Consider the following 22,567-nt stretch of genomic DNA (forward strand, 5'->3'; position numbering starts at 1 on the left):
ACCTTGATAAAGGCCTGAGGCCCAAAATGTTGGTACGAATTCTGTCTTATATTTGCTCAATAAATTCTTTTGACATTAGCAAGATTACGTTTGTGCCAAAAGTTCTTCTTCTTCCTATTATCAAAAATAGAACAGGCCCCACATCATTTATTTATTCACAGCACAGATCCTGGCTGATGAATACTCCCATAAACGGCGCCTGCTCTGGCTGTTATCAGCTACAGCAGGCGTATGTGTTGCCCCAGGGCCCTGGTTGTCACAGTGGCATTGCTTTCCTCACAGAGAAAGAGTGATGTCACGCTTGGAAGCGATGGAAGATTCCTCTTAACAGGTAATTAGTACATACAACACTGCTCTGAGTCCAGGCCAGAAGGGGCAGCTCTACACCCGACTTCAGGGGAGGTGCTCTTTCTGGTCGGGTGGAGTTAGTTGCTAGGCAGTTCCTAGGCAGTTAGGAAGATTTAGACAGTTGGTAGCAGACAGTGAAGGAGCACAGAAGGACTTAGGAGCTGGAGGAGACCTGCAACTGGGCCTCTCTAAGCTGAGTGCAGAAACGGGGCACCGGGAGCCCAAGGTCGTGAGGAACTACAGGTCCCACAGCAGAACCAGAGGGCAGGAAACTAAAATGGACTTGCCTACATAATACATGAGGTACAGCAGCCATCAGACCCTGGAGTCACTATGGACAGAGACCCCAAAGAGATGGCTCAAGTGGCCTACCATGCAGGTACTGTCCCTGGACAGGGAAGAAAGAGGACCTTGTTAGAGAGCTATGGGCAGCAAGGGACTACAGACCAGCGCATAGTGGAAGGCTCCCAAACTGACCTGTCAAAGTGATTTCCACCTGTCTTTGGGCTGCCTGGACTCCATCTGCCTGGACTCCATCTTTACCTGTTGCCGGTAACCTGGACTGAGGCGGCTAAACACCAGTAAACCAGGTAAAGACTGCAACCCTGTGTCCCCCATTTATTTGCTGGCATTCACCATCCCTGCCAAACACATCGGGAGCCTTGGGGACACCGCTTCACCTGTGGGAAGTGACACCATCTTTACACTCAGAGGGCCGCTTTAAGCAGCGTCGGTCACCTCTGACCACAGGAGGCGTCACAAACTTTCATTGTTTCCACAACCCCTTTAAAGACTGTCCCTTTCATTTGGGCACCAAGGGCCACGGACTGGGTCGCTGCCACCATGACCACCCCTTTAATTGCGACTGGACCCGGTACCGGGTATCCCCACTGTCCAAACCGGAAACTCATGTAGGCTGATAGGAGTAGTACTCTCTCATCAGCCGATGCCTGTGACCAGAGGTAAACTCTTTACCACCGATCACAGCTGCTGGCTCAAGCTGTCTTCTGACAGCATAGGAACCGCAGCTCTCTGATCGGTGGTAAGGTCATTACCACCGGTCAGAGGTGGGGTTTGCCGCGCTGCCATGCAGATGACAGAGTGGCAAACAATGGATGTTCGGCACCCACATTTATCTGAACGGGGTCCTGGTGGACCCGAATATCCATGGGATCGCCCATCACTCATTATGAGTAAAATGGAAGGTTTGAGTTTGGTTTCGAGTACTGATTTGGTACCCGAACCAAGCTTTTTTTTAAATGTTCTGCAGAACCCGCCGGACCCAAACATCCAGGGGTCCGCCCATCACTACTAGTTTTTACTAATTTGACCTAATTACATGACACGAAGGACCTGTTTCATGAAGGTGTTTTCATCAGAATATGTCTCGCCCAGCTCCATCCACTTTGCTACAGCTGGGCAAAAATGGAGGGAGAACACCAAAAATCGCAAAATTTTAGCTTCCTCAAATTGCGCCAAAATTATTTGCTTTTCAACCTCTTTGTGCTAGAATACTGGGGTAAAATTGTTGATTAATTAGACCCATTATTTTGCAATCTGTATAAAATTGTGAATGTTCTTTTCATTTTATTCTGTTATTTCCACCAAATGAACATCATGAGATAATAATGAATTATACGACTAGAGGCTTGTGTATCTCAGATTAATACAACATATTTTTTATGTTAGCTTATAAAGAAACTATTATGCAGCATACTAATTTTTTAAATAGTATGTTTCCCAGATATCCTATAAACTCTTGACTCATAAAATATGTCCTGCAGATAACAAATGATTGTACCGTACTATAGTTTCCCAGAAGTTTGCATAATTCCTTTGCGTCATGAAGTGTGAGGATTTATCAGTCAGGTACTGTAAAACATCCTAATTTACTCAGTGGTTTCCATGCATAATTATTATCTTGCAGTGTGAAAGCGAGTTTAAGAACACAAATCCTCATGCATCACATAAGAATATAACAATACTCAGATTTAATTCTTCATTTATTAGTGCCACAGGATTTTAATGTGTTTTGTTGCACTTCTGAACTTCTTGTACTAATCTGGGTATTTTGACTTCTCTTCAGCTTTGCTCCCTATGAAATTTCATACCCAATATTGTTATATCACGAATACCAAACCTCAACTACTCTACTGACTTCCAATACAGTACCACATACCCAGGTCTGCTACACTGTGCTGCATCATGTGAAAGAAGGCTCCAGAAGGTTCTGGATGGCAGATACGTATTTTGGGTCTGGGATTTAGGAGCAACCAATATAGCCTAGGTGTGAATTGTAGCTCCCATGCTCTAATCTGGGTCTTACTGACCTAATAAAATGCACCTTTTCTAGCTCAGGTACAGTGTATAAGTGTTATTATTTTACTACTGGCAAACATATGGATTGAGAAGAAGTTTTCTGAGTAATGGACAACCTCTTTTTAGGATGAAGAACTACGTTTTCTGGCAAAAGCTGGTGAGATACCTACATATCCCATATTACCCTCTCTATTGACTCTGCTATAAAATATAACCTATACCCTGAAGAAAGGGTGAGGTGAATTTCTGGTAATAATAATATTTGGATATGACATTATACTAAACAAACAAATGAGGTTCAAATGTTATGTCATTTTGGTTTTCTCATCTGACATGTGGGTAAATAGCATCTGAGATGTTATGATGCTGAGCTCAACCGAAATCTCTAATCCTCTAATCCATGTTCCAGGGGGTAAGCATACTCATTGTGAACATTTATTCATAATAAACAAAATATGTTTTTTTTCTTTTTACAATAGGAATCTATTTCTAAACTTAACAGTTTGACTAACAATATGTTAAACTCAAAACACATACGACTGTCAAATTAGCAATTTAAACTTTATCAAAACTTTTCAAAATAATTTATGAAATATGTATGAGCAAGCAATAAACTGCATTGATGGCAGCTCAGCTTTAATCAAGAACAAGCATATGTAACCAGTTTAGCTCTACATTGTAGTTATGATACCAAAATGATACACGATTGTCTCAGAATATATGAGGCATCTGGTTCTTTCACTGAAAAGGAGGGCAATTTTCACTATATATATATATTTATTCATATATTCTGAGAAGTACAGTATACACATCTCGTATATACACATATATATAAAATGTATATTTATGTGTATATATGTAAATATTTTACCAATATGTATACAGAAATCAGATGGAAGATTAGCTGGGTTGTTAAAATATAAACCTATTCCTGAAAGTAGATATTATCTTACTTTAAAGTATTGTCTGTGGTGCCTTTCCAAGAATCACCTTGAAGGTCACTGGCAATTAATGTTCCCTGAGGTCCCTTGTACTCAGGAAGGGTGACTAATAGGAGAGAATCAAAAAAAGTCATAAGCAGTCCTGTAACTGAGCAGCATTATTTAAGAACAAATGCTTAAAGGGCTTCCTACCTGGAAAAACCTGACACTTTCTTTTTCAGTTGGCAACCATATATTCTTCTAAAATATACTTTACTGCTACATTGAAATGTGAAATAGAAGCGCTCGGGGATTCATGTTTAAAATATGCTGCATATAATAAATCAGATTTTTCAAATACATGTAAAATAGAGAAAAAAAATAACTTTTTATAAATGGGGACCTGGCTTCATGATTTACCTCTAGGAGCCTCCTAAAATATCTTTTTAATGATGGCAGTATTATCCCTAATCACTAAGTGAGCTTAAAAAGGGTGTTTAATTGTCCCTGTTCTCCCAGTCTGCAGTCAGTAAACTGGTCCAGAAACCTTGTCAATTAATGCTGCTGCATGTTAGGAACATTCCAAAAGCAGGAACATTCCCAGACTCGTTTACTGGCCGCATGCAGGGAGAACAGGGACAATTAAAAACATTTATAAGCACACACATTTTGTGTACAAGAATCATGAAAGAGTGTAGTAAGAGGCCAGTAAAGAGCTCCTAAAACCTTGCAGGCGTAAATCCGGAGTTAGTATCCCTTTAAATTTGATGCACAGTGAAAAGCAAAGCAGTTCATCATAGGAACCAATCCCTATCTTATGTTGATATTTCTTCTGCACAATTCTGTTTTCTTTAATTGTAAACAGTTTTGTCATTACACCGATTCCAAATATTTAAAGTATTAAAGATACATTGTTGCAAAGTCTTTATTCAAATACCAAGTTGTTGGGTTTTTTGAAACATAAGCAAAAAATATACATTTTGTGCATTTTATTTCTATTAATTGATTTTAATATCGCAAGCAATGCGCAATTGGGTAACAGGGCAGAAAAGGTGAGATGAGATGCAAGTGACCTAACAGCCATTTGCCAATGTATCCATTATTTTTTACTTACCCTGCTTTTTAGTCTAATTATATGCTTATATAGGCTAGTTGTGGCCACCATTTTGCTAAACTGTAATAGTGTAAAAAAAAACCTGCAACCTCGCTGTTTCAGTTGTCCGCTGCCCCCTATACTATCCTCAGAGCCTCTGCTTTCCACAGTCGAGTGCCAATGTCTTCACTCTAGAACAGGACTTCTGGCTGTGACCAGGTCTCAAAGGTCATGGTGTATCATAGCTTTGTGACAGCATCAGAGGAGTAGCTAGGGTTTTGGTTCGGGGGGGCGAAGCTTCGGAGAAGGCCCCTAACCAGATAACCTTCATTACAATTCGGTGACGCGCCCTAATAGTGGAGGAGAACCTCAGCAGATGACTGCGCTGTTACTGAAGATAATCTCTATATGACGACCAACATGGATAATACCGCCATATGGTCAGTGGTAGATACCAGCCCTACAGAACATTTAAGAGATCACAGCACAGTTAATGTCTTACCGCTGATCTTCTCCGATGGAATCGTTCACTTTTCCCGTCTTTTCCATCTGGCACAGACCGACATGACAACTTCTTCCAGCCACGACTCGTCTGCAGAGAATACAGCAACGACACATTTCATTCCTCATATTCCAGCCCCATCACCATCTATTCTCAACCTGCACAAACTCCTCATCCTGCTTATACCCCAATACTGAGCTGCTGCTGCCATATGTGTCCATATTACTGCACCTGATACCCCAATACTGAGCCGCTACTGCCATATGTATGCCTATTACTGCACCTGCTGTGTGGTTCTCTTTGCCTTCAAAATTCTAAAGCAACCCTCTAGAATATAGTAATGCTGGGTGCAAGTGCCCTAGAAAACAGTGCCCACATTTTGCTCCCTAGAAAGTAATATTGACATGTGTGCCCCTTTGGTAGTCACAGCAACCTGAGATCCCCTATAACAAGAAGTGCCCACTTTACATTTAATAATGTCCTGAGTCTGCCCCCCTGTACAGCTTCCCTATACAGTATAATGCCCCCTCATTGTAAAGTACTATCCATACAGTATACTGACTCCTTAGTAGCCCCCAAACTGTTTGATGGCTCCAACACTGTATGATGGCCCCTTCACTGTAATCTCCACACTGTATGATGGCCCACTAGATGGCCTCGATATAGTATAATGCACCAGATCATCCTAAATATAGTATAATGCACTCCCCATAGGTCTCCATATAGTATAATGCACTCCCCATAGGTCTACTCTATAGCACAAGACAGTACCCCCATAGGCAGACCCTGTAGTATAAGACAGCACCCCATAGGTAGACTCTGTAGTATAAGACAGCACTCCATAGGCAGACCCTGTAGTGTAAGGCAGCACCCCATAGGCAGATCCTGTAATATAAGGCAGCACCCCACAGGCAGACCCTGTAGTATAAGGTAGCACCCCATAGGCAGATTCTGTAGTATAAGGCAGCCCCATAGGCAGACTCTTTTAAAAGACAGCACCCCATAGGCATACCTTGTAGTATAAGGCAGCACCCCACAGGCAGATTCTGAAGTATAAGGCAGCACCCATATAGGCAGACCCTGCAGTATAAGGCATCCCCCATAGGCAGACTCTAGTAAAAGGCAGCACCCCATAGGCAGACCCTGTAGTATAAGACAGCACTTCATAGGCAGACCCTGTAGTAAAAGGCAGTACCCCTATAGGCAGATTATGAAGTTTAAGGCAGCACCCATATAGGCAGATCCTGAAGTATAAGGCAGCACCCCTATAGGCAGATCCTGAAGTATAAGGCAGCCCCCTATAGGCAAATCCTGAAGTATAAGGCAGCCCCCCTATAAGCAGATCCTGAAGTTTAAGGCAGCCCCATAAAAAACAATAAATAAATATTCACCTCTCTTCCTCCCTGTTTGAGCGATGCTCTGACCTCCCTCTCATCTTCTGACAGCAGGCGCCGGGTGGTGACATCATCGTGCCCACTGTCAGCTTCAGCGTCGGTGACACCAGATCATGTTCTGTGCACTGTCAGAAGCAACCATTACACAGTACAAAGCAGGGCCACATTTATAAGATTATCTCTGCAGAGAAATATTTGTTAAACATATTCAATTGTAGAAATTATTATTATGCCAAAGATCTATTGACTAAAATGCATAACCCCTGTAATGATGAAAGCCATCCTTGCCTTTCCACATGTTTGGCACAGACATTTTATGCTGGTTTGTTTCAAAGCAGAGAAAATCTCTTTGTATAATATGCTTCCCTAAGCACAGGGCAGCAAAGTATGCTAAGTGCAAACACAGTAATTGCACAAAAACTTTTTTTTTACTTTTGTTGTTTGTATACCAGTTTTGTTCAAGAAAAAAGCTACTCTCAAATTACATTAATTATGCTAAAATATAACCTTTATTTGTTCATTAAAAATTAATCATATTGACAATGACCATACCTGGAATTGTTACTTCAAGATAACACACAAAGGGGGGAAAAATGTCTCACCCTAGAAAAAACTAATGTCACCCTACCTGGCTGTGCAGATTGGTACCATAAGCAACTGTGCAAATGGCACCCCAGCTCAATGACGGCTCTCCCTTCTGGTCCTATAATGACTAGTGATGAGCGAGTGTACTCGTTGCTCGGGTTTTCCCGAGCATGCTCGGGTGGTCTCCAAGTATTTGTGACTGCTCTGAGATTTAGTTTTTGTTGCATGCAGCTGCATGAATTACGGCTGCTACCCAGCCTGAGTACGTGTGGGGGTTGCCTGGTTGCTAGGGAATTCCCACATGTATTCAAGCTGTCTATCAGCTGTAAATCATGCAGCTGAGACAATGAAAACTAAATCTCCGAGCACTCACAAATACTCAGGGACCACCCGAGCATGCTTGGGAAAACCCGAGCAACGAGTATACTCGTTCATCACTAATAATGACCTATTTTTAGAGAGGTACACAATCATAACAATCATAACCATACACCAAAATGACACCAGTGTTACCATTACCAAAGTATTAATTATACAATTAAAAAAAAAATAAGGCTACCATTGATGAATCTAGGCATGCTCTCTGAAATTGAAATGATCTCATTAATGTCAGACATGAATATGAAGCTAAGCTTTCGGGGAAACTATGTCTTACCTAAATAGAGTGCCAACCTCTGCTGCAAGGTAGGTGACATTAATTTTTTTCTAGGGTGAGACATTTTTTCCCACCTTGTGTGTTATCTTGAAGTTACAATTACAGGTATGGCGATTGTTTTTATGATTAATTTTTAATCAATAAATAAAGGTTATATTTTAGAATAATTAACGTAATTTTTGGATGAAATATTTCTTATTTGGTTTGTATTATAAATAGCTGATAATTATGGTGCAGCCAAAAAAAATTAATCATGTTTTATACTAAAATGCGGAGAAAAGTACTACAGAAATGTACTCCATTTTCTGATTAAAAAAAAAACATGTTTGACTCAGTCTTCTGTATTTCTTCTCATTTTTCTGTTAATACACCTGTCTCTGATTAGAGTATGTTTTTGTGGTGGCCCATGGCAGTTGAAAGATGTGCCAAACTCATTAAGTGGTGCATGCTTCTTGAATTTACCATATCTTACTCCATCATACTCTTCATCAAAGCTGGCATACAAAAAGCCAGTGTTGATGATTTTGGAATCTAGTTTAGAAAACAAGCTGAGCAAATGGAAAAGAGTTGGGTCATTGATTCAGTCTTATCTTTTTACCAGCTAATATTGTAAACCATATAAACTGATGACATAACTGTTGGTTATTGTGCCTGTGAGTTTGTCTGATCAGTAGTGTTGAGCGATACCGTCCGATACTTGAAAGTATCGGTATCGGAAAGTATCGGCCGATACCGGCAAAGTATCGGATCTAATCCGATACCGATACCCGATACCAATACAAGTCAATGGGACTCAAGTATCGGACGGTATCCCTGATGGTTCCCAGGGTCTGAAGGAGAGGAAACTCTCCTTCAGGCCCTGGGAACCATATTAATGTGTAAAATAAAGAATTAAAATAAAAAATATTGCTATACTCACCTCTCCGACGCAGCCTGGACCTCACCGAGGGAACCGGCAGCGTTGTTTGCTTAAAATGTGCGCTTTTCCTTCCTTCCGTGACGTCACGGCTTCTGATTGGTCGCGTGCCGCCCATGTGGCCGCGACGCGACCAATCACAGCAAGCCGTGACGTAATTTTCAGGTCCTTCTAGGCATTCAGTATTTTAAAATTACGTTCCGGCTTTGTGATTGGTCGCGTCGCGGTCACATGGGCGACGCGACCAATCACAAGCCGTGACGTCACGGGAGGCAGGAGACGCGCGCATTTTAAAATGCGCGCGTGTCCAGCCTCCCGTGATGTCACGGCTTGTGATTGGTCGCGTCGCCCATGTTGGCCGCGACGCAACCAATCACAGCAAGCCGTGACGTAATTTCAGGTCCTTCAGTATTTTAAAATTACGTTCCAGCTTTGTGATTGGTCGCGTCGCGGTCACATGGGCGACGCGACCAATCACAAGCCGTGACGTCACGGGAGGCAGGAGACGCGCGCATTTTAAAATGCGCGCGTCTCCTGCCTCCCGTGACGTCACGGCTTGTGATTGGTCGCGTCGCCCATGTGACCGCGACGCGACCAATCACAAAGCCGGAACGTAATTTTAAAATACTGAATGCCTAGAAGGACCTGAAAATTACGTCACGGCTTGCTGTGATTGGTCGCGTCGCGGCCACATGGGCGGCACGCGACCAATCAGAAGCCGTGACGTCACGGAAGGAAGGAAAAGCGCGCATTTTAAGCAAACAACGCTGCCGGTTCCCTCGGTGAGGTCCAGGCTGCGTCGGAGAGGTGAGTATAGCAATATTTTTTATTTTAATTCTTTATTTTACACATTAATGTTGTTTCGATACCGATACCCGATACCACAAAAGTATCGGATCTCGGTATCGGAATTCCGATACAGCAAATATCGGCCGATACCCGATACTTGCGGTATCGGAATGCTCAACACTACTGATCAGTGGTGCATATATCTGTAGTTATTTCAAAAAGTAATATAATATCCAACCATGTAAAGTGTCATTTAACACCTTTGTAAAAAAAAACTTATGTCACATCTTGGAATCAAGTTGATCTGAAAACGTTTCCAAGTTACAATAGAATATTTATTCTCTATGGTTTCCTGCATGTGCTTCCTTGAGAGTGGAATGACATTTATTGAACACTTAAGGCGTCTTTCACACTAGCGTCGTGCACTGCACGTCGCAATGCGTCGTTGTGGAGAAAAACGCGTCCTGCAAAGTTGTCTGCAGGATGCGTTTTTTCTCCATAGACTTTTATTAGCGACGCAGCGTGACGGACCCTTACCGATGCTAGTGTGAAAGCAGCCTAAGTCTAATTTACATTCAAGAATAGGAAACATAGTTTGTGTGTTTTGCAAGTGCTTTGCCATGCAACCATGCAACTAGCGCAATTCAAGCGTGATTTGCATATTGCTTCTAGGCTATATTTGTTGGGAACTGCAGATTGGATCTCTGTGCGAAAGGTATAATTTTTTTAATGAGGGATATGCCACCTACATATACACCACTACTTTCATGTGTAAAAACATGCTGAAAGGTTCATTTTACCGCCAGGACTCGCACGCCCTCCGTTCTTCCTCCTCTCAGGCTACCGAGGACTTCATTAATCTTTATTCAGCCGGACCCTGTGAGCCTGCACACATTACAATCCTCTGATAAACAGCACTGGCAGATCTTTACTGCCCTATTCTCTACAGCTCCCACAGGCAGCACGTTGACTGAAGAAGGCCAATACAGGCCGAAACGTTTCTTGCTTTTATAAATCCTACGAGATTCACCATAAGTTGAGTGCCGGGTTTCTTTATATTTATGAAAGGTTCATTTTAAACCTATAGAAATTAATTTTATTAGGAATTTAGAACGTCACAATATAAAGGTAGATTTATCAAAACAAATGTTGATTTTTAGTTGCTGACATACCCCAAGATCTCTGAAAAACGTCAAAGCATTTTCTAGTCGTTTTAATGTTTTCTTTTGCAGTTTCTAATTGCTCCTTTACTCACAATTATTAATGACCTTCATGATATTGCAGCTCTGCAACTTCAATTTAGATGTTTGCTTGATATTTATCTCACAAAGATCCAGATGGTATTGCAGTTTCATAGCTCATCAAAATCCAAATGGTCAATAAATCATGTAGTCCTCTATGATTGATTAAAAGCAAAGTATTGTAAAATGTAGTTAAGAATGTAAAGTTTACTTTTACATCTTACTGCATGACTTCTTCAATAATACATTTCTAATATTATTTTGTTTTATTTTTATATAATCCATCATTATGACTTTGAAGATGTACATTTTAGATATTTACCTTTCCCTCTTGCTTACATAGTGCAAATAAATTTCATATGGACATATGGAGATTGCCATAACTCTGATCCGTCGGGATCAGACAAACTAAAAAAGTTTGGTACGGGTACCAGAACAGTACCCGAACCTGGACCTTATTCAAATGAATGGGGGTCCCAAACATCCAGCGCTTCTAAAGCTGCAAACTGTGTGACAATGCAGGAAACACCGTCTCTGATTGATGGTAACCTTACACTTTACTGCTGGTCACAATGCTGCGGTTCCCATGCTATCACACAGAAGACAGCGTGTAAACCAACAGCTGTGACTGGCGGTGAAAAGATTGCCACTGGTCAGGCATCGGCTGATAAGTACTACTCTCATCAGCATATGTCTAGTCTTGCTGATAGCAGCAATTCACCAGTCGATGCATGTTTATAGTAATAAATATGTTAGTGAGATAATTAGTGCAGCACATGTGTATTTTACTCTACATGTATTTAGCTAATAAATAAATAAAATAAAAAAGGTGTGGGGTCACTTCTATTTTTGATATCTTTTGATTTTGTGAGGCTGGGGCCTCTGATACAGCTAGGGGGCGCTGTTTGTTCTCCCCAAAATGTGCATGCAGACGGATGAAGTCCATAGGTGTTCATGAGAGTCACGGATTTCCGGTCCGGGTTTTACAGGTGGCTGAAGGCCACAGGTTTGTGTGTGTTTAAAAACCCTGCAGTAAGGGGTATGGGTGTGTCGGGTTGTGTCAGGTGTCAGGTCAGGCCAGGTGTGCGAGGTGCACGTCACTGTCAGTCTGTGTGTGCTGGTCTGCAGAGTGCATGGAGGCACAGGCCAGCAAAGCCAGCACCCAGGGCAGCTGAATAGCCTGGCACCCGCAGTGTACACAGAGATGCAAGTCATCCATGGTACTGGTCTCGGATGTGGACAGTCCTGTGCCCGGAGGTGGATGCCCTGTGCCCGAAGGAGTCGCATGTGGACAGTCCTGTGCCCGGAGGTGGATGTCCCGTGCCCGGAAGAGGACTAGCATGTGCAACAATTGCAAACAGGTGGAAATGGTGCCCGGCTGCTATCCAGAGGATATCCTGAACTGTGTACGACTGTGTGAGTTAAGAGTCTGTAAAGAGACTGTGATACAGCGATGCAGGACACCCACGAGAACTAGTCAGAGGAGGGCTGGCGTGTGTAGTGTCTGCAACATATGAGGCTGTGTGTATTGAGACATATAGAGACTGTGAGATGGTGTGCGGTCGCACCAGGGAAACTGGACAAGGGAAGTCTGGCCTGTTTGTTGACCGCAAATCTAAAGCCATGTGATATGTATTGCTTTGAACCGGTGTAAACTGGTCACTGATAATATCCACTGAAGTTATATGCATTTATGTGAATTGGACTTTAATGCTGTGAAGAAACATATTAAATGAGACTTTTGTGTTTGAATTTGTGGGTCACTGCTTCTTCACTGCGTACGATGCTACTACAGCTTTACAATATCAAGAGCAGTTAAAGTTGAAAGCTGTGGGCTGCAGCCCTCAGATGTCAGCTTTATCTTGGCTGGTTATCAAAAATAGAGGTGTCCACACACTTTTTTTTAATTATTTAAGTAAATAATAAAAATGTCATGGAGTCCCCCTATTTTCGATAACCAGCCAGCTGTGGCAGGTGTTCTCAGACCGTGAAGAGGCTATGGATATTGGCCCTTCTTAGCCTAAAATAGCAGCCTGCAGCTGCCCCAGAAAAGGTGCATTCATTAGATATGCTAATTCTTGCTCTATGCCCGACTCTTCTAACTTGCCCTGGTGCATTGGCAAGTAGGGCGATAGTTTTGAGATTGATATTAGCTTTTTTTGTCTCTTGACTGCAAGCCCAGGGGTTAATAATAGAAAGGCTTCTGCAAGACACCCCAATTACTAAAACTGTAATCAAAAGTAAGACAGGCAAAAGAGAAAAAAGTCATTTAATTGAATAAAACACCCCCCACAATTAACCTCTTTTACCCATTTATTAATGTAAAAATACAAATTAAAAATCTAAATTATACTCACCCATCCATCGATTATCCATAATGCTAATGTCCCACAATGATCCCCAGCTCTGCTACATCTGGTTGCACTGCTGAGTGTTGACAAACGTTACTGCTCAGCCCTGCATGAGAACGCGCTTGCGTATGACTGGCGGTGACATAATTAACCCCTTTATGACCTTTGACGGGATAGTACGTCCAAGATCAGAACACCCGCTTTGATGCAGGCTTTGGCGGTGATCTCCCATGTGGCTGAGCCGATCGAGTTGTGCCACCTTCTAGCCTCCCATGGAGGCTATTGAAGCATGGCAAAAGTAAAAAAAAGTTAAAGAAATTGTGAAAATATATATATATATATATATATATATATATATATAAAAGTTTAAATCACCCCCCTTTCGCCACATTCAAAATAAAACAATAAAAAAAAAATCAAGCCTACACATATTTAGTATCGCCGGGTTCAGAATCGCCCGATCTATCAATAAAAAAAGGATTAACCTGATCGCTAAATGACGTAGTGAGAAAAAAATTAAAAGCACCAGAATTACGTTTTTTTGGTCGCTGCGACATTGCATTAAAATGCAATAATGGGCGATCAAAAGAATGTATCTGCACAAAATTGGTATCACTAAAAATGTCAGCTTTGAATGCAAAAAATAAGCCCTCAACTGACTCCAGATCACGAAAAATGGAGACGCTACGGGTATCGGAAAATGGCGCAATTTTTTTTTTGCAAAGTTTGGAATTTTTTTTTCACTACTTAGATAAAAGAGAACCTAGACATGTTTGATGTCTATGAACTCGTAATGACCTGGAAAATCATAATGACAGGTCAGTTTTAGCATTTAGTGAACCTAGTAAAAAAGCCAAACAAAAAACAAGTGTGGGATTGCACTTTTTTTGCAATTTCACCGCACTTGGAATTTTTGTCCCGTTTTCTAGTACACAACATGGTAAAACCAATGATGTCGTTCAAAAGTACAACTCGTTTTGCATAAAATAAGCTCTCACATGGCCATATTGATGGAAAAAAAAAAAAGTTATGGCTCTGGGAAGTGTTGTGAAATTGGATTTTGGGCTCCCCCGGTGGCCACTGGTGGAATTGAACTGGTGTGCATCATCCTCTCTGTTCACCTGTTTCCATCAGGATGTGGGAGTCGCTATTTAGCCTTGCTCCTCTGTCACTTCCATGCCGGTCAACATTGTAATCAGAAGCCTTTCTGTGCATGTTCCTGCTGCTAGACAACTCCCAGCTAAGTTGGACTTAGTCCTTGTTTGTTTTTGCATTTTGTTCCAGTTCACAGCTGTAGTTTCGTTTCTGTGTCTGGAAAGCTCTTGTGATCTGAAATTGCCACTCTGATGTTATGAGTTAATACTAGAGTCTTAAAGTAATTTCAGGATGGTATTTTGATAGGGTTTTCAGCTGACCATGAAAGTGCCCTTTCTGTCTTCCTGCTATCTAGTAAGCGGACCTCAATTTTGCTAAACCTATTTTCATACTACGTTTGTCATTTCATCTAAAATCACCGCCAATATTTGTGGGGGCCTCTGTCTGCCTTTCGGGGAAATTTCTCTAGAGGTGAGCCAGGACTATATTTTCCTCTGCCAGGATTAGTTAGTCCTCCGGCCGGCGCTGGGCGTCTAGGGATAAAACGCAGGCTACGCTACCCGGCTACTGTTAGTTGTGCGGCAGGTTTAGTTCATGGTCAGTTTAGTTTCCATCCTTCCAAGAGCTAGTTCTTATGTTTGCTGGGCTATGTTCTCTTGCCATTGAGAACCATAACAGTTTGACCGGCCAGAAAGGGTTAAATTAATTGACAGAGAAAGGAGAGAAAAGAGAAGTCTGCTGAAGATTTTTTTTTTTTTTTTCTCAGTTCTGAGTGTGCTTGTAATTGAATCTCTTGCAAGTCTGCCTATATTGCAGCCTTTCTCTCTCTCTCTCCTTCTAATCCTGGAATGGCTCTGTGTTCACCTGTTTAAAATGGATATTCAGAGTTTAGCTGCAGGTTTGAATAATCTCACCACGAAAGTTCAAAACTTACAAGATTTTGTTGTTCATGTTCCTATATCTGAACCTAGAATTCCTTTGCCTGAATTTTTCTCGGGGAATAGATCTTGCTTTCAAAATTTCAAAAATAATTGCAAGTTGTTTTTGTCCCTGAAATCTCGCTCTGCTGGAGATCCTGCTCAGCAGGTCAGGATTGTGATTTCTTTGCTCCGGGGCGACCCTCAGGATTGGGCTTTTGCATTGGCTCCAGGGGATCCTGCGTTGCTCAATGTGGATGCGTTTTTTCTGGCCTTGGGGTTGCTTTATGAGGAACCTCAGTTAGAACTTCAGGCGGAAAAGGCCTTGATGTCCCTATCTCAGGGGCAAGACGAAGCTGAAATATACTGCCAGAAATTCCGTAAATGGGCTGTGCTTACTCAGTGGAATGAGTGCGCCCTGGCGGCGAATTTCAGAGAGGGTCTCTCTGATGCCATTAAGGATGTTATGGTGGGGTTCCCTGTGCCTGCGGGTCTGAATGAGTCCATGACAATGGCTATCCAGATCGATAGGCGTCTGCGGGAGCGCAAACCTGTGCACCATTTGGCGGTGTCTACTGAGAAGACGCCAGAGAATATGCAATGTGATAGAATTCTGTCCAGAAGTGAACGGCAGAATTTTAGACGAAAAAATGGGTTGTGCTTCTATTGCGGTGATTCAACTCATGTTATATCAGCATGCTCTAAGCGTACTAAGAAGCTTGATAAGTCTGTTTCAATTGGCACTTTACAGTCTAAATTTATTCTATCTGTGACCCTGATTTGTTCTTTATCATCTATTACCGCGGATGCCTATGTCGACTCTGGCGCCGCTTTGAGTCTTATGGATTGGTCCTTTGCCAAACGCTGTGGGTATGATTTGGAGCCTCTTGAAACTCCTATACCCCTGAAGGGGATTGACTAGTGTTGAGCGATACTTTCCGATATCGGAAAGTATCGGTATCGGAAAGTATCGGCCGATACCGTCAAAATATCGGATCCAATCCGATACCGATACCCGATCCCAATGCAAGTCAATGGGACGAAAATATCGGAATTAAAATAAACCCTTTATAAACTTGTAGGTTCATTCTACATGAAGGAAAACAACTAAGAATAATGTAGGATGTATTGGGGGACGTGGCGGAGATATTAAAGGGACAGAGGTTTAGCCCAATGTAATAGAATAGCAGGATTTTTAATTTTTTTTTATGAAGTTCGGCGTTAGAAAGAATTTGACTATGTTATTTTTTTTTTTTTTTATGTCAGATATTGATGTTTCACTACTTCCACGCCCTTCACCTTCTTTTTTACTTCTCCCACGCTTTCTTCTTAATTATCCTCATCATCAGCTTCTTTGACATCAACTTCTTCACCTTATTCATCTTCTTCTTCATCTTCTACCTATTATTTTTTGGGTTACATTGTTCATATTCTTTTTATTTTACTATTATCTTCATCATATTCAACTTCTTCATCATATTCTTATTTGTGACAGGCATTCCCGTAGTTGTTATCTATAAAAGTTTGAAGATTACACCTTCCGTTCTGCCTGTCACAAACCAGTTACATTTGTCCGCGTTCAGTTTGGCCTGCAGCATCAGGCTTTATCCAGGGGCACCACGAGGAGGAACGGACTCACCCCCATACACTGCTTAGTCTTCTTCTGCTTATAATTTACATAATATTTTTTTGCTCTGATATTTTGTGTTATGCTTAATGTCCTTCTGCTCTTTGTTCTGCAGCCTCTTGTTCTTCTGCTTCTCGGTCTTCCAGGTCGTCGTCGTCTCCAGGGTCGTCGTCTCCGGGGTCGTCGTCATCGGGGTGGTCTCCGGGGTCGTCGTCATCGGGGTGGTCTTCAGGGTCATCGTCTCCAGGGTCGTCGTCATCACGGTGGTTGTCGTCTCTGGTGTCGTCGTCATCTTAGGGGTGTTCTTCCGGGTCATCGTGTTTAGTCTCTTGAACTTGGAAATGTAGCAGAAGGTACAAGAAGGCTGAGAAAATGCCGAGAACCAGCTGATGGAACTGGAACTCGGATGGCTACCCGAAGGTCCAAGAGCCAATGGAACTACCGAGGACCAGCTGACGTTACTGGAACCCGGTTACTAAGCAGGAGGTACCCGTGCCTGAAAGCACTACCAAGGACCACCTGACGTTGGTGGAACTCGGATACCCAGAGGGAGGCACCTAAGCCAAAGGCTCTGCCCGGAACCAGCTGACGGTACTGGAACCAGGATGGGGAGCAGAAGGTACAAGAGCAAAAGACACTGCCGAGAACCAGCTGACGGTGCTGGAACCCGGATGGGTAGCCGAAGGTCCAAGAGCCAATGGAACTACCGAGGACCAGCTGACGTTACTGGAACCCGGTTACTAAGCAGGAGGTACCCGTGCCTGAAAGCACTACCAAGGACCACCTGACGTTGGTGGAACTCGGATACCCAGAGGGAGGCACCTAAGCCAAAGGCTCTGCCCGGAACCAGCTGACGGTACTGGAACCAGGATGGGGAGCAGAAGGTACAAGAGCAAGTGTCTGCGTGGCTTTTGCAGGACACGATGCCGGCTGCACAGCAGGGGAACAGCTGGCGGTGCTGGACCCCACTGACACATTGGCTGGTGTTTTTCTCTGTGCAGCTAGCACATCTGGGCCCCAACTGGCGGTGTGTTAGAGCCCAGGGACAGCAGGAGGAGGAGCAGGAGGAGGAGGAGCAGGGGGAGGGGAGTGTAGGCCGAAGCCTGCACTGGCGGCAGCTTTGGGTGTGTTGTGTCTGCGTGGCTTTTGCAGGACACGTTGCCGGCTACACAGCAGGGGAACAGCTGGCGGTGCTGGACCCCACTGACACATTGGCGAGGTGTTTGGCTCTGTGCAGCCAGCACTTCCGGACAGCAACTAGCGTTGTTGGAGCCCGGGCTCTGCAGGTGGAGCAGAGTGTAGGCCGAAGCCTACTTGAACCGATTTCAAAGGTCACCTTTAACCCCCCCTCAGGGGTTAGAAAGTAGAAGAGCCACAGCTTATGCAGCAGTAGTGCTGCACAAGTCAAAGGTTGCTCTTTTAATTTTTCTCCTTGCACACGCTGAATGAAACACGTATAACATTTAGCCCTTTATACAGTCAAACTGTGTAATGGAGGCGCGAGTTCCCTTTGTAATGAGACGCAGCACAGGTGTCAAGAATCCCACCTTGGTGCTGGGTGCAGCCTCCCGAGCGTTGTTATTTGCTGTACAGGAGTCTGCGTTGTCGTGTTATCCCCTGGCCTAGCGCCGCTAGCGCTGCCCATCTTCTGGCATCATGTAATGTCGGCCGGTGCGGTTCGCGATGACCATGAATCCCAGCCCCGCAGTGTCTTAACATTGTTAAAACACTGCGGGGCTGGGATTCAGGGCCTGGCGCAGCACATATGTTCGCCTCTCACACTCGGGTCCTTACACCCGCTTCAGACTGTGCGGCGTCATCTGATCCCTTATCGCATGCCACGGCCATGAAGCCGCACAGTCCGAAGAAGGCGGAAGGAGAGGAGGGACAGGCGAACTGATGCACTGATCCTGCCCATCAATCACACCCTCGCAGTCCCAATAAATAAGACACCGAGGGGCGTTGTGTGGGTCAGGGCGGCCGCAGAAGCGCAGCCAGCCAAACAATGATGCCAGAAGACGGGCAGCGTTACCAAGGAGCTTGTTGCGTGTGTCAATACAAAGTCAAATCACACCTGAGGGACGTTTTAATGGTCACAGAGGACACATTTTAGACGTGTTCACTTCAACATGGGCAAGGAGAATAAGTTTCTGAGCCACCTTGAACACATGCAGCATTACTGCTGTTCAAGGTAGCTGTAAAACATAGAAACACCTGGGGGAGGGGGGACAGGTTCCCTTCAATTTCAGTTCTTGTGTCTGCGTGGCGGTCGCAGGACACGTTGCCGGCTACACAGCAGGGGAACAGCTGGCGGTGCTGGACCCCACTGACACATTGGCTGGTGTTTTTCTCTGTGCAGCTAGCACATCTGGGCAAAAACTGGCGGTGTTAGAGCCCAGGGTCAGCAGGAGGAGCAGGGGGAGCGGAGTGTAGGCCGAAGCCTGCACTCGAGCAAGTTGAAAGGAAACCTTTAACCCCCCCCCCCCCCCCAGGCGTTTGTAGCTGAAAGAGCCATTGTGTACAGCACTAATGCTGGAAAAGGTAAACTTAGCTCTTTTAATTATGGTCCTTGTACATGCGGAACCTAACATTTATGAAATGTGTCCCCACACAGCGTTAAACCGTCCGGTAGGTGGAACTTTCCTTTGTCGTGTGACGCAGCACAGCCATCATTTTTACCCCCTTGTCGCCGTTCGCCCCCTCCTCAGCGTTGTTTGAATCTGTCCCGGAGCCTGCGCTGTTAGGTTAGCCCATGGCTATGCACACATGTTGCGCTGCCCGTCTTCTGACCTCATTTGGTGTCAGGCTGGCTGCGCCTGTGCGGGTGCGTTGGCCGAGATCCCGCCTCGCAGTGTCGTCTCATGTAATCCCACCGCGGGCCTGTGATCCGTGCCCGTGCGCAGTGCATATCCTCTCCTCTCACTCCCCTCCCTACGGCTTTTTCAGACTGTGCGGTGTCACGGCCGTGGCATGCTATTAGGGACCAGCTGACATCGCACAGTCTGAAGAAGCCGTAGGGAGGGGAGTGAGAGGAGAGGATATGCACTGCGCACGGGCACGGATCACAGGCCCGCGGTGGGATTACATTAGACGACACTGCGAGGCGGGATCTCGGCCAGCGCACCCGCACAGGCGCAGCCAGCCTGACACCAAATGAGGTCAGAAGACGGGCAGCGCAACATGTGTGCATGGCCAAGGGCTAACCTAACAGCGCAGGCTCCGGGACAGATTCAAACAACGCTGAGGAGGGGGCGCACGGCGCCAAGGGGGTAAAAATGATGGCTGTGCTGCGTCACACGACAAAGGAAAGTTCCACCTACCGGACGGTGTAACGCTGTGTGGGGACACATTTCATAAGTGTTTGGTTCAGCATGTGCAAGGAGCATCACGAAAAGAGGCACTTTTTCCCTTTGCATCATCATTACTGCTGCACAAGGTGGCTCCTTCAGTAACAAACGCCTGGGGGGGGGGGGGGGTCAGGTTCCCTTACATTTAACTTGTTGTGTCTGCGTGGCGGTCGCAGTACACGTTGCCGTATACACAGCAGGGGAACAGCTGGCGGTGCTGAACCCCACTAACACATTGGCGAGGTGTTTGGCTCTGTGCGTACAGCACTTCTGGACGGCAACTAGCGGTGTTGGAGCCCAGGGACAGGTGGAGGAGGAGGAGGTTGGAGGAGGTAGGAGGAGGTAGGAGGGATTGCCACACACACAGCAGGGGAACAGCTGACGTTACTGAACCCCAATAACAGAGGAGGGACTGTTGACTGTGCGTACAGCACTTCTGGACGGCAACTGGCGGTGTTGGAGCCCAGGGACAGGTGGAGGAGGAGGAGGTTGGAGGAGGTAGGAGGGATTGCCACACACACAGCAGGGGAACAGCTGACGTTACTGAACCCCAATAACAGAGGAGGGACTGTTGACTGTGCGTACAGCACTTCTGGACGGCAACTGGCGGTGTTGGAGCCCAGGGACAGGTGGAGGAGGAGGAGGTTGGAGGAGGTAGGAGGGATTGCCACACACACAGCAGGGGAACAGCTGACGTTACTGAACCCCAATAACAGAGGAGGGACTGTTGACTGTGCGTACAGCACTTCTGGACGGCAACTGGCGGTGTTGGAGCCCAGGGACACGTGGAGGAGGAGGAGGTTGGAGGAGGTAGGAGGAGGTAGGAGGGATTGCCACACACACAGCAGGGGAACAGCTGACGTTACTGAACCCCAATAACAGAGGAGGGACTGTTGACTGTGCGTACAGCACTTCTGGACGGCAACTGGCGGTGTTGGAGCCCAGGGACAGGTGGAGGAGGAGGAGGTTGGAGGAGGTAGGAGGGATTGCCACACACACAGCAGGGGAACAGCTGACGTTACTGAACCCCAATAACAGAGGAGCGACTGTTGACTGTGCGTACAGCACTTCTGGACGGCAACTGGCGGTGTTGGAGCCCAGGGACAGGTGGAGGAGGAGGAGGTTGGAGGAGGTAGGAGGAGGTAGGAGGGATTGCCACACACACAGCAGGGGAACAGCTGACGTTACTGAACCCCAATAACAGAGGAGGGACTGTTGACTGTGCGTACAGCACTTCTGGACGGCAACTGGCGGTGTTGGAGCCCAGGGACACGTGGAGGAGGAGGAGGTTGGAGGAGGTAGGAGGGATTGCCACACACACAGCAGGGGAACAGCTGACGTTACTGAACCCCAATAACAGAGGAGCGACTGTTGACTGTGCGTACAGCACTTCTGGACGGCAACTGGCGGTGTTGGAGCCCAGGGACAGGTGGAGGAGGAGGAGGTTGGAGGAGGTAGGAGGAGGTAGGAGGGATTGCCACACACACAGCAGGGGAACAGCTGACATTACTGAACCCCAATAACAGAGGAGGGACTGTTGACTGTGCGTACAGCACTTCTGGACGGCAACTGGCGGTGTTGGAGCCCAGGGACAGGTGGAGGAGGAGGAGGTTGGAGGAGGTAGGAGGGATTGCCACACACACAGCAGGGGAACAGCTGACGTTACTGAACCCCAATAACAGAGGAGCGACTGTTGACTGTGCGTACAGCACTTCTGGACGGCAACTGGCGGTGTTGGAGCCCAGGGACAGGTGGAGGAGGAGGAGGTTGGAGGAGGTAGGAGGAGGTAGGAGGGATTGCCACACACACAGCAGGGGAACAGCTGACATTACTGAACCCCAATAACAGAGGAGGGACTGTTGACTGTGCGTACAGCACTTCTGGACGGCAACTGGCGGTGTTGGAGCCCAGGGACAGGTGGAGGAGGAGGAGGTTGGAGGAGGTAGGAGGGATTGCCACACACACAGCAGGGGAACAGCTGACGTTACTGAACCCCAATAACAGAGGAGCGACTGTTGACTGTGCGTACAGCACTTCTGGACGGCAACTGGCGGTGTTGGAGCCCAGGGACAGGTGGAGGAGGAGGAGGTTGGAGGAGGTAGGAGGGATTGCCACACACACAGCAGGGGAACAGCTGACGTTACTGAACCCCAATAACAGAGGAGGGACTGTTGACTGTGCGTACAGCACTTCTGGACGGCAACTGGCGGTGTTGGAGCCCAGGGACACGTGGAGGAGGAGGAGGTTGGAGGAGGTAGGAGGGATTGCCACACACACAGCAGGGGAACAGCTGACGTTACTGAACCCCAATAACAGAGGAGCGACTGTTGACTGTGCGTACAGCACTTCTGGACGGCAACTGGCGGTGTTGGAGCCCAGGGACAGGTGGAGGAGGAGGAGGTTGGAGGAGGTAGGAGGAGGTAGGAGGGATTGCCACACACACAGCAGGGGAACAGCTGACATTACTG

This window comes from Ranitomeya variabilis, chromosome 2 (assembly GCF_051348905.1).
Source record: "Ranitomeya variabilis isolate aRanVar5 chromosome 2, aRanVar5.hap1, whole genome shotgun sequence".
Classification (NCBI taxonomy): Eukaryota; Metazoa; Chordata; class Amphibia; order Anura; family Dendrobatidae; genus Ranitomeya; species Ranitomeya variabilis.